Source organism: Mustela nigripes, chromosome 3 (genome assembly GCF_022355385.1).
Source record: "Mustela nigripes isolate SB6536 chromosome 3, MUSNIG.SB6536, whole genome shotgun sequence".
In the NCBI taxonomy this organism is placed as follows: domain Eukaryota; kingdom Metazoa; phylum Chordata; class Mammalia; order Carnivora; family Mustelidae; genus Mustela; species Mustela nigripes.
The window spans coordinates 11,915,470-11,928,344 of NC_081559.1; the positions used below are offsets into that span (position 1 = coordinate 11,915,470).

A 12,875-nucleotide genomic window follows, 5' to 3' on the forward strand; every position below is an offset into this window, starting at 1 on the left:
CCCCCCCCCCCCCGGACCCCCGCCCGCTCCCCGCGCGGCGGGCCCGAGCCGGGATGCGGGGCTCGGGCGGACGCGGCGGGGCCTGGGCGGCCGGGACGGAGGCTCGGCCCGGGCCGCGCGTTCCGCAGCCTGGGCCGCCCAGCCCCCGCCGCCTCCCGGGGCGCTGGGTGTGGCCCCCGTTCGGCGCCGCCGCGGGCCGGCGGCGCGGACCGGACGCGGAGGTCAGCGTCCTTCCTTTCTCAGGCCGGCGCGAGCGAGAGAGCGGGCGGGCGGGCGGGCGGGCGGGAGGAGGCGCCGGGTCGGGCGCACATTTGCACGCCTGGGGCGAGCGTGTGGCCGCCGCGCTCCGACGTGGACCCGCCCGCCCCGGATCTGAATCGGCGGCGGTGCCTCGCCTGCCCGCCCCGGGGCGAGCGCCCCCTTCCACGCGCGGAGCGGGGGGAGACCCACCGCCGCCCGCCGCCCTCGCTGCGAGCCGCGGAGCCGCCCGCCTCGGCCGGGACGAGCCCGCCCTCGCCCGCGTCGCGGCGCCGGGCGGGAGCGGGATGCGCTGGCCCCCGGCAGCCGCTCAGTCGCCGCGGTGGCAGGCGGGGCGATGCGGCCGGACGCCGGGCGCCCGGCCCGCGGGACGAAGCGGTCGCGCCACCGCGTCTGGGCGTCCGCGGGCGGCGGCGGGCGGCGGCGGGGGCTCGGGACCGGGCGGCGGACTGAAGCCCCCGGCGGAGGTTGTGGCGGAGGCGCGGAGAGCGTTCTTGGCGCCCTCGGCACCCTCGACTTGGCGTGTCTCGGGAGATCGGCCCTGCTCGCCCGCACTCTGTCGGGTCAATCCTTGCGGCAGACGTGGGCGGTGAGGGGCTGAGACTTCACCTGGGCAGAGATGCGATCGCGGCTTCGCATCCTCGCGAGTAGAGGCTTCCCGGGGGGGGGGGGGGGGGGGGGCCGGGGGGGGGGGGGGGGGTGTTTGTGAACTTCGTGAGCTTTCAGTTCCCAGCAGTCCTGGTGTGAGCGTCGTCAAGCTTTTGGAGACCTGACACTGGAGATTCTTTCTGTACAGCGTTTTCCTTTCCTTTACAGACTCTGTAGCTCGAGAACTGGTGAAAAACCTTGAACTTCAAACACAGCCCCTTTCCTTACATAAAACGTTGTATGTAATATTTTTCCTTTGCTTTTTGAAACAAGATTTAAATGTTATGTTAAAAGCTTTTGCCTGTCCTGTCAAAAGTCAGGAAACAAACAAAAAAAAGTCTCCGCAATTATAGAACCTATGCAGATTAAGAGGTTTATTCCAGGATTTGAAAGAGTATTGTCGTGTGACCTTTATGGCATCGTTTTAGTTTGTCTTAGAGGAACAATTCATTGCCGTTCTGATTGATTTTGTTTTCTGGAGGTTAAGCAGATGGGCAAGATGGCAGGGGAAAGAAGGGACAGGAAGTCAAAATTGCTTCATTCTGAAGAAAAAAAAAAAGAATATTCAAGTAACAGATCCAATAGTTGTGAAAGATACTCTTAAAGACTAAGATTGCCTTCTGGATAAAGTAATTCATTGGCTTTTTAAAAACTGACACTTAACTGGAAAGCAGTGTGTTGTATACATGGGGACAGTTTTATCAAATAACTGTACTGCTTAAAACTATGTGTATGATAGTATTTATTGGATCTTTAACTGGAGAAAATCAACTTTGGGAATGATTTTCCGTTTGAACATGGCAAATATGGCTGCGGTCTCTAGTGTTTTGGATTAAACTCAAGCTTTGTTAAAACCTGTTTTATGAAGGAAGAGAATGTAAAATATGTCAAATTCTGTATCTGTATGGCTTTATTTTTTAAGAAGATTTTATTTATTTGAGAGAGAGAGAGAGCATAAGCAGTGGGGAGAGGCAGAGGGAGAGGGAAAAGCGGACTCCCCCCTGATCAGGGAGCCCCACAGGGCTGGATCTTAGGACCCTGGGATCATGACCTGTGCCTAAGGCAGAAGCTTAGCGGACTGAGGCACCCAGGCGCCCCCCTGTGTGGCTTTAAACACACACACACACACACACACACACACACACACACACACACGACTAGCCTAGCCCCCAAGGAGAATTTGCATAAAAATACAAATCACTTGAATGCAGGGAATATTTATTAAGAGGATAGTAAAAACTCAACATCTGGCAAAGGAGTATATTGCCAATTTTCTTTCTCTCTTTAATGCCCGCCTCTGAAAATATTAAATTATTTCCTAGGAATCAACTTAATTTAACATACTAATCTAGACAGGCAGGATGATAAACTTCTTTTGTATTCATATCGTTTTAGGGAGCTCTCTAATGAAAGTCTTAAGTTGATGTTTCTATGCTCCCACTGATTTTTTAAGTGGCCATTGTGGGGATGGCTGTCTGTGGGCTTGTGAAGCTGTTTTACGCTTCGTAATGATCAGGGAAAGAAAATGTTTAGGCCACACCATTGCAGTCTCTGAAGTGCTGCCAGTCGGAAGCATCTCGTAGAGCAATTTTGCTGTGCAGATGGAAATACTTGCCATAAGAAGTAAAGCTTTAGAGTCGTCTCATTTTTGGTCTAATCAGTTTCTCAGTCTATGATCATACAGTTGTACTGGCATTAACCATGACTATTCATTTATGGTGTATGTATGAAAGGCGCCTTGGTGGTCTTTCTTCTATTATCCTTACACAGTCTTAATCAGCATCCCATGGTGGGAGCCAGGACAAGAACTTTTGGTTATAGGTTTGATGAAATGGAAGAAGTTGAGCTTGCTTATAGTTAAGATCCAAGCTGCCACCACCTGTCTGGCCATTGATGAAAGTGGAGTGGGTTTTGTACGTAATAGATAGATATTGCCCTGTCATCTTCTGTAGACACTTTCCTGACTCTGATAATGGAATAGTAGGACTGTTAACAATTTTTGTACACAGAGAATAGTCGCTTTTATCAGCATGGCACAGAACATGAGGGCAGTTATATGATACGAAAGATATAAGTGATGGAGTCTGTTTATTGATTTCTGAATGATTGTACATAATTCAGCTAATCAACTCATTCCATCACTGTTCTGCCTTCAAGTGTAATCACACAATTAAAATATGATTTTCCTGATACAAAGAGTTAAAAACCCAGTATACATAATTATAAAAGAAAAACAAACCTTTCTTTTTTTCTTCCTTTTTTGAAGTAGTCTGCTGTGAAGGTGTTATTTCCTTGACACATCAAAATGGCTAATTTGGAGTTGTGATGCTTGTTATGTAAATAGGCCATATGTTGAATTTCTACAGAAGTTTATTCGTTCAGTGTTGTGGTAATGGATAGGATCCCCTAAGTACCAGAACTAAGAAACAGTCTACAAAAATGTATTTCTCTCTACTATTTTTATCAGACCCATTATTTTTGTTTAATCGTGAGTATTTTTATTTTCTAATAAAATATTCTTAAATGTGATGGTGTTAGCTATTCTTACAACATGTACATTTTTATCTCTAGTACTGTTCCCATTTATGTACCTGTTTAATAGACTTTTCATGGTGGGTGTCCTGCTGTGAGACTACAGGCTGTGTGGCTGATAACAAACCTTTCAGATTCTCTGCTAACCCTGTTCCTTTCACAATGAAAAGACTTCCCTTTTTTTGACACCCAGCCATCTCTTCATCACCCAGAATTGAGACCCAGGGACCCTACCTGACTCCTCTTCCTTTCATTACCTCAGTAAAACTCCATCAAGACCTGTAATAGTTTGTAGTAGTTTCTCTGAGCCAGCCCCTACCTACATCTCCGCATTCCTCATTTTCCCCGAAGGCTCTGGTCCTTGGCCATCACTGGTCTAGGATGATTAGAGCAGCCTACGTCTTGGTCTCTTAGTTAATGAGTTCTCCTACTAAGCGTGCTTCCACATCAGCCGTTCAAACTCTTCTCCTTAGAACTTCTGTCCAAGGACTGTCTTGCAGGAAGACTGTGTTGACCTCAGGTTTATCTGATTCAAAAACCAGTGTTCTTTCTACTAGTTCAGGTTCTTTCCATGTGCCTCCCCCCGACCCCCAACTTCAGTCCCACCTCTCAACCAGGTTTTAATATACTCCACAGTCTTGCCCAAATTTGACTTACTGACTTTATTTTCTCCTTCTTTCCAACATGAACTTCTCTTCCTGGTAATTGGATCTCACTGCCCTTCTAAGATGACTGTGTGCCCTATTGTTCATGCTCTGCCTTTTAGAACGCCTTTTCCTTTTTCCTCTAACCTAACAACCATCTCCAAGTTAAAGTCAACCTGACCACATTTCTCATTTGCTTCTTCTTCTGCCCGTTTGTCCGCACCATCCCTTTAGAACATCAGATACTCTCCTGTGCCATGATATGCTTCATCTTGCTTTTCCAACTAGACTGCAAGTTCCTTGAGGGCACTGATGGACCCCATATACTGTCCTTGAACCATCTACAGGGCTCTGGCATAGCAAACTCTTGGAAGTGTACCAGTAGAATCAATAAGGGTGAGTTTTTTGTAAATGATGGGGTTTGATATTGCCTGTGTCCTGCTCACCATTATGTCCCCAGAGCCTAGCTTGCAGCTTGACACCTAGTCATGACCTCAATAAATATTTGTTAACATAGAAATTAATGTTGACATTAGATAAAAAGGACAGGCATTTGAAGGAGACATCTGTCAAGGAGTTTTTTCCCATTTTTCTTCTGTGGTTCTAATCAGCCTCTCCATTCATCAGCTGTGAGATTCTGAGGCCTCGGCATTTTCCAGAGTCGAGATAATGATGGAGGCTGGCAGTTGTGAGTTGGAATTAAGGAGGCTGTCGTTATTTTAAGGTGGAGTGATGGGTCTCAGTAGCGAGCAAAAATAAAAGCATTCAGGCTTTATGCCAGGATTTTATACCTGAAACAATTAGCCTGGAGTCCTCAGTTAAATTCAAGTTCAGCTAATCGACCATAAAATCCCCTGTATTGCAGGGGCTGCCCAGCCTTCTCATTTTAAAACTTCCTTGTAAATAAAAAAAAAAAAAAAAAAAAAAAAAGAAATTCATCTGGGGATCCATCCAGGGATGAAAGGTAAGGTAGGGGGAAGTTGCCACATCACCATATTGTATTCAGGATAGAATTCAGTTCTTTTAAACTTGGAATGAGACTCCTTTTATCCAAGACCCTGTTTTTGCCAGGAAGGAGTTTATAGTTTTAACAGGAGGAATGACACATGTAACCCGGAAACAAAGGTCTGAGAGAGCTCAGAAGGGAAAATTTTCCTTTTGCTGGGAGGCGGTGGGTCCTTTCTAAAGTGACAGTTGCCTGGGCTTGTTATTGAAAGATTTCAGAAGCTGTTATTGGGAATATGGGGGGCGGGGAATGGTGGCGGGGGGTGGGGGTAGGGAGGGCCAGGCATTCTCCAGTTGCGACTGTAACATCAGTGCCCAGTGTCGCTGCCCCTGCTCCTGAGCTGAACCCCCACTGGACCTCCCCCGGGCCTTGGTGGGCTGCGGTGTTCAATAATGAAACTTTAAGGATACACAGATCCCTGCGACAATTACTTTTGGTGCCAAGTGCTGAACTGACCATGATATAAAGCCCAAAATAAATCTTGTAAGCAATATAACCAGTGCATTCCTGGGTAGCATCCAGCTTGTTCAGAACACGCGAAAGGTCTCCTGCATTATGGAAACACGGCTGAAGGTTGAAACTTTAATAGTACTCTATGCAGGGAGAGGTCTGGCCCCAAGGAGCCAGCCGGCTGTGAGGTGCTGCCCAGTGCACCCAGGAGAGCTCAGTAAAGGAAGAAACGTGCCATTCTCTAGAACCCTAGTTCTGATTCTGTAGAGCTACCCCCACAAACTGCAAACCTAGGACATATTTGGGGTCAGCGTAAGAAAGGTGGTCCTATTACAGGTTGTGCTGTTTCATGAGGTGGCTAAGGCCCCCCACCCCCCACCCCTCATTCCAAAATGTATCCAAGCACAGGCTGTAACAGGCGGTGTCTCGTTTAAATACATGCCTTATCTCCTTTTTTCCTCACAACAGTGCTCTCAAGTACAAACCCCCATTACCCCCTTTTACTGTAGGGCAATACCAAAGCTTAGAAAGGTTGAGCAGTGAGTTCGGAGTCGAACAGATGTCAGGCATCTGAGGGCCAAGACGGAGTATGTACTGTAACGAAGAAAGGACACGAACATTGGGTGGCCATTAACATTTTTAATATATTTTTTAAAGATTTACTTATTTTTTTAGAAGATTTTATTTACTTGACACAGAGCAAGTGAGAGAGGGAGAGAGAGAGCAAGCACCAGCAGGGGGAACAGCAGACAGAGGGAGAAGCAGGCTCCCCGCTGAGCAAGGAGCCCGATGTGGGGCTTGATCCCAGGACCTTGGGATCATGACCCGAGCCAAAGGCAGATGCCCAACCAACTGAGCCACCCAGGCACCCCTAGACTCATTTATTTTAGAGAGAGAGAGCATGCGAGCAATTGAGAGTGAGTGGGGGTGGGGAGGCAGAGGGGAAGAAGAGATTCCTCGAGCAGACTCCCGAGTGTGGAGCCCAGCGCAGGGCTCGAGGCGGGGCTCAGTCTCTGGACCCATGAGCTCACGACTTGAGCCCAGATCAAGAGTCTGCCACTAAACCAACTAAGCCATCCAGGCGCCCGCGGCCATTAGGATGTTCAGGGCCCTTCCCAACACTAGGATTGATGGTTCAGTTTTCCTCAGGCCTCAAGATGTTGATCGCTGCGAAGTACAGTTTCTTGAGCAGCGGCACCTGATTCTAAAAATTCAGAACAAAGTGAACACAATTACCACCATCGTAATAGGTATCATTTACTGATCATCTCATTTAAACCTCATGGTGGTCTTGCAAAGTAGGGATTAGGTTATCTTTTTGAGAGAGAGAAACACAGAAGTCCGGGAAATTACGTAACTTGATTGAATCTGCAAAGCTGGTAAATGGCAGAGGAGTCTGTCTGGTGCCTGGTCCCCCCAAGCCCGGGCTTTTTTCTCAACACTGCTCTGCCAGATAATTCGTGGTGATACTGAAATATTTACCTATCCGTTCCGTTCACCACAGACACTGACCAACCGGAGAGCCCACAAGCTATAGAGAGCCACTGTCGCTCTCCGGAGCAACCAAGGTGATCTAGGTAAAGCACAAAGGTAGGGGAAATATATACCAAGACCACAGATCTGAGGCTCCAGGAAATAAGTGACTTCTGTGCTCAGCATTTATCTGATTTTATACATGATATGCAGTACTAGTTTTAAAAAGCCTTCCTATATAATTCTATTTCATTTCTATTCCTAAGTAAGGAAAAATAGTTTCACAACAGTAATGTTATATCTTCCTCACACCTTTCCTTACCTTTATTGAGCCTAATCTTTCTGGACACCATTCCCTCTTGCTTCGCTGTGGACCCTGCTCTAGCACCTCTCCTTTCCTCTGGGCTCAACCAAACTTCTTTTGCAGTGCAGTAACATGCGTAAGTCTCTTTGTGTTTTTATAAAAACAGAGGGCGAGACCAGCAGAATCTCCCTGGACCTTCTCTCTTGGTCTGGTTGGTTCCATCCCACTCCTGGCGGTAGGGGGATTGGTTCTTACGTAGCACCTGTACCTCCCCTTCTGCCCTTTCTCCATAGCCCCCCACAGCCCTGTCCTCTCAGGACAGCCACCTCTGACTTTCACACTGGCAAGTCCATCGTCCAGGATTCTCTTCTGATTTTTGACCTGTGCACCCTAGTGATCGGTCTCTGCTCCTTGAAACTTGGCCCACTCGTTTTCCGAGTCATTCCTCTCTCCTGATTTCCCCTGCGGCCTATTCCTAATGTAGTTTCTCTCTGAATCAATGAAACCCACCTCACCAATTTTTCAATCTGGGAGTTGTTCTAGATTCTTCCTTCTTCCTCAACCCCTCCATTTCTCTGACCACCAAGCCCCGTCGAAACCATCTTTCTCAGAGGCTTTGGAATCTGCCCTGGCCTGTCTGGAACTTGTGCCACCATGACAGCTTTGGTTCAGGGCCTCTTCACTTCTCTGGAGATCACTGCAGTGGCCTCATAACCGGCCCCTCTGCCTTCTGCCTGGCCTACCTCCAATCCGTGCCCCACACTGCTGCCTTTCTAAAAGGCAAATTTGATCACGGCTCTCTGCTGCTTAAAACCCTTCAGCAGAGCCACTGCTTCTCCAGGATAAAATCTAAGCTCCCTAGCATGGCACAAAAGCTCCTTTGTGATCTGGGTTCTCCCTTCGTGTGTGTATCAAAGTCTTCTGTAATGATCCTAGTCCCTGCCCGGGCTCCGAGCATCCCTACTCGAGGAAAGGAGTTGTTACAGGAGAGAAATGAGAGGAAGGATGGGAACAGAGAAGAGCTTCTAGAACTGTGCTCTCTAGTACGGCAGCCACTAGCTACGTGTGGCTCTCGAGTACTTGCAATACGGCCAGTCAAAATTGAGATGTGACGTGAGAGTAAAATATGCCCCAGTTCAAAGACTGTGTGAGAAAAAAAATGTAGAATATTTCATTAACAAATTCAGATATTGATTACATATTGAAACAAATCTTTCGGATATAGCAGTTTGAATAAAACATTATTGAAATAATTTCACGTGTTTATTTTTATCTTTTTTTTTTTTTTTTTTTAAAAACCATGGCTACTAGAAAAATTCAAATTACCTGTGTGGCTTGCATCCTCGTTCTATTGGACAGCATCGTTAGGGAACAGCTCTGCATTCCCAGGAGATACATCCTCTATGAGCCAAGCCCATGAGCTTGTTGAATGATTAAGTCAGCCCTACAGGTACAAAAAAGCAGCTATTGCTCCATTCTTAAATCCAGAGATACGAGTGCTATAGATAAGATTAAGAATCAAAGAGACAGATTGCGCAGGCTGCAGCCCGGAGTCATACACGCAGTGTGCACGGTGCTGAAATCATGATGATAGCACATCTGTCTTCCTTGGCTACCCAGGCGCCCTCGTGAGTGGGAGGGATGCTTGTGTGCCAGAGGGAAGGTATGAGATAGCCAGTAGGAGCAAGGGAAAGGTAAGTGGAGGCACATTCCCGAGAGGCCCCCGACTTGTGTGGCATCTAGAGTCTTGCCTAGGACCCTGAGACACCCCATCCTGCCATTGATCTTTCCCAGTGGTCTAAGGCCCAGCTCCCCCAGGATTCTGGACAAACTAGTGAACCAGTGGGTCTCGACCCTTAACAGTACATATGACAATAGCTGCGAGAGCCCTTGAGATACCGAGGGCAGCCATCGGGGATCAGTTGGCCCCCGAGGCTTGGAAGAAGGGCACATGGGCTCTCTGAAAGACCCAGAAGGTACTATGTTGTGTCCTAAAAGATATGCAGAGCTTTATGTTTTCACAGTAGAAAAGCCGACCAGTGGTAGGAAAACCAGAGCTTATCGGGCTGGGCAGGAGGGAGAAACCTGGAGGTGTGGGCAAGAAACCATGACTATCATGGGAAAAATTTAGCAGGATCAGATTCCAGTGAAGTCTGATAGGCAGAGTAACTCAGCGCCTTCTCTCCTAGTTGTCTGCAGATCGTGTTCTGTCGAGCCCCCCTTTGGTTCAGGGAAGAGTCCCCCTGAGCAGTTGTTTTTACCTGTGTCTACATATTAGGCATGTGTCTAAGATTCTCCTAAGGAGAGAGTTTCATGTGCTATAAATAAAAGTTCAAAAGGCGTCGATCTACAGAAAATGGCCCGAGAAAATGGTGACCAAGTCGGTGTGGTTATTGCTCCATGTGCAGGATCTGGGACCAGTTTAGGCCATTTGCAGGAGGGTCCCAGCTCCTTTGCATCCATTCCTTACAGACTCCTTGTGGGATTGGCTCTGCAGTTTGCCTTGCCCAGGCAGTTTACCTAGAAAGCCGTAACTCAGCCTCATTCTCGGGTAACCACATGGTCACTTTGTGCCCTAGGTTTCCCTGTCTCCCTCATTCCCGGGTCCCTGCCTTGTGTTTAGTGTAGGAAACCCAGATTGCCTTCGGTAAGGGTCCCATCATAATTATCCGAGCTTTCTTAGGACAGTAGTCTTACTGCCGAGCTACAAGTCCTAGGCTGAGTCTCCGCTACTCCTTTCCAGGCTTCTTCAGTACCGACACCGGCCAGTAGTGGGCAGGAAACTCAGCGAGTTTGACAGCTTGCCTGGATACTGGCTGTTACCTGGTTCTAGACCCCTGACACCAAACACTGCTTCCTAATGAGCTGCCCTCCTGGTCTCTGGATCCTATTTGTACCCACGTGCAACTTGTGGAGAGACGGGGAAGGCTTTTTCTAAATTATGATACATCCACTTCTTTGTCTCCAGTGGGAAGGCTGGTCTCCTGTGTAGCCAAGAAAGGTAGCAGCCTTCACAGTGTGATTTCAGAATCCATACTGCTCGAAAGGGCCCTCCAGATAGCAAGAGCTTCTCTCTCCTGCTCTCTGGTATGTGAAAGCCTACATACAAACTCTGTTCCCTTTTCTAAGATCAATAGTGCTTATCAGAAAAAGAGGACAAATTTGGTGCTTGAAAGACTTGATTTTGATTTATGTAATTGGCTGTCTATATTATTTAAATTATTTAATCTTCCTGAGTCTTAGTTTTCTTATATATGAGGTGAAATCAATGATACCTACATGTTTTGTTGTGACTAGACAAAAGGAGACATCAAGAGCCCAGCCGCAGGGCCTAAAATGCAAAGGCTAGGGAAGTGGTAACTTACACGTGCTGGACACGCGCTCCTTCAGCTGAATACTTGGATGGACCCTTCCCTGAGACTGATGAGGAGGAAAATAAGCAATCTGAGTCGCAGGGCCCAGATCTCCCCTATCAGGGGTGAAAAAGGACCACAAGGAAGTTGCCTTCACCTTTCGCTCAAGGCCAGTCCTACCTGATGGTTTGCATCTGTGCAAGCATTCATCTGAGATTATGAGGACAGCACGAAGGCATGGAAAAGGGCATGTTCACATCCTCCGCCAGGATAACATAAGAAAAAACAAAGCAAGTCTTTAGATCTCTGAATAGCCAGGTGCGCTGCCATCAAAATAAACTTTTATTTCTATTCTTTGCTGATAAATTACAAATAAAGGAAGTCACTAAAATACCATGAAAAGGAAGACTCATAGACAAATTAGACACCAGGGACAGATTTCACACTTACTTTGTTAGAGCTGTTCTTTCCTTAACTGTGGGTGTTTGGGAAGTTCTTTTGTTGTCATCTTTGTTGCTTATAAGAAGGGGGAAGAGCTTTAGTGTACTAAGGGAAGAATGGTTTTGATTGGAGGCAATAATGTTCTCAGTGTGGGCTGGCTTTCATACATTACAGTGATTGCTAATACAGAACCGAGAAAACCCATTTATTGAAGTGCCATAAACAGAAGTGAGATGGTCTGATCTGACATATTGCCACTTCTGATCGATGAGTGTTTATTATAGGAATGTGGGCAGCCTTGTAATTCTTAGGAGGAAAGTGGAAGATGTTATTCTGGCTATTGCGGCTCCTAACATCCTGATCTAGGAAGTCTCTGTCCTTTCTGTTTACTTCCCCTGTGAAGTGTGCACGGCTGGCTGGACGCAGTGCATGCACGGGGCTCCCCGTGACTTCCTTGACTCTGGATGCAATTGACAACCCCGCCGTAACACCAGAGCCTCAGTGTAGGGTCATGAGAAAATAGTGAATGCTCAAGGGAAAAATGCAAATCAACGGCCTCAAAAATTAAAAAATGAGAGCATTAAAAATATTATTGAGTGCCGGTTTGTGACATAGAATATATAAACCCATTTATTGTTTTGATAGTCCCAGAGCAAGAACTATTTCAGCCGCACGGGATGATATCAGCTAAGGTTGCCATGACAACATTAATTTATAATTTCCGAACTTTGGTAGAATTTCACCTTCTGGACTCTTCCAGATTGCATTTAAATTTATAGTTATTTCTCATTTATCAAGGCAGGCATAGTTAGATATTGCTTACATAAATGCCCTAGGACTGTCTTCATGAAAGTTACGAATGTGAAATTAGAAGCATAGGATGTGTGTTGCAAAGGGATAGTGGGTGCTATGTTTTTTTGTGTTGTATTTTTTTTTCCACATTCCCCCGCAAATGCAGGATTCCTAGTCAGCCAGCTGCCACTCAAACCCTGCCAGGAATGAGGACTTCCCAGTTTTTCTGTGCTGAGGAATTGTGCTGACAGTCATCCGCAATATTTCTGAAGCTCCTTTAGATGTGGACCCTGTCTCGTGTGTGGTTGGACCAGACTCACTATGAAGCACAGGCCGATGAAAATGCTGAAATCTGCCTCCGTTTATCCTTTGGGGTGCCCCAGAGTACCGCCTTCTTGTAGTAGGTCTTCAAATACTTGACCACAGCCATCGGACCTTCTCTTTTCAGGCAGATGTGGGGTCCCAGCTCCTCGGGCTGCGAGCTCCCATCCTGCCGTCGCTCCTCTAGTCACCCACCGCGCCACCCATACCTTTTGGAAAGCAAGGATCTTGAACTCAACACCCTGCTCCCAAGTTCTCTAAGCCGTAGGAAACAAACTCCTTCAGCACACCCTTCTTTTGTTAATCCAGTCAAATATTCTGTTGGCCTCCATTTTAAATCTAGGGCAGCACGTTGTTGGTTTATGTCCAAAGTCAAATAAAATTTCCAAGTCTTTTTTTAAAACAACTACTCCAAAGCCACGTCTCCCTCACTCTGAACTTGTGCAGTTAATTATGTGACCCTGTGTGGACGATTTTACATTTATCCTTGTTACATATTGTCTCTTTCTGTCGAATCATTTTTCTTCTCTGACAAGACATTTTTGAGTTCTAATTTTTTAAAATTCAATTTATTAGTGGTACTTCTTTCACTTACTGATTACACGTTTGAGGATTATACTTTCTCTCTCATCGATCAAATGTCCACCGGGACA

The 12,875-nt window shown here is 46.9% G+C and overlaps 1 protein-coding gene across 4 annotated transcripts in view; it reads left to right on the forward strand.

Moving 5' to 3' along the window:
* Positions 1 to 12,875, forward strand: part of SPATS2L (spermatogenesis associated serine rich 2 like) — a 165,882-nt gene that overhangs the window by 753 nt on the left and 152,254 nt on the right. The gene's annotated exons all lie outside the window — the stretch shown is intronic.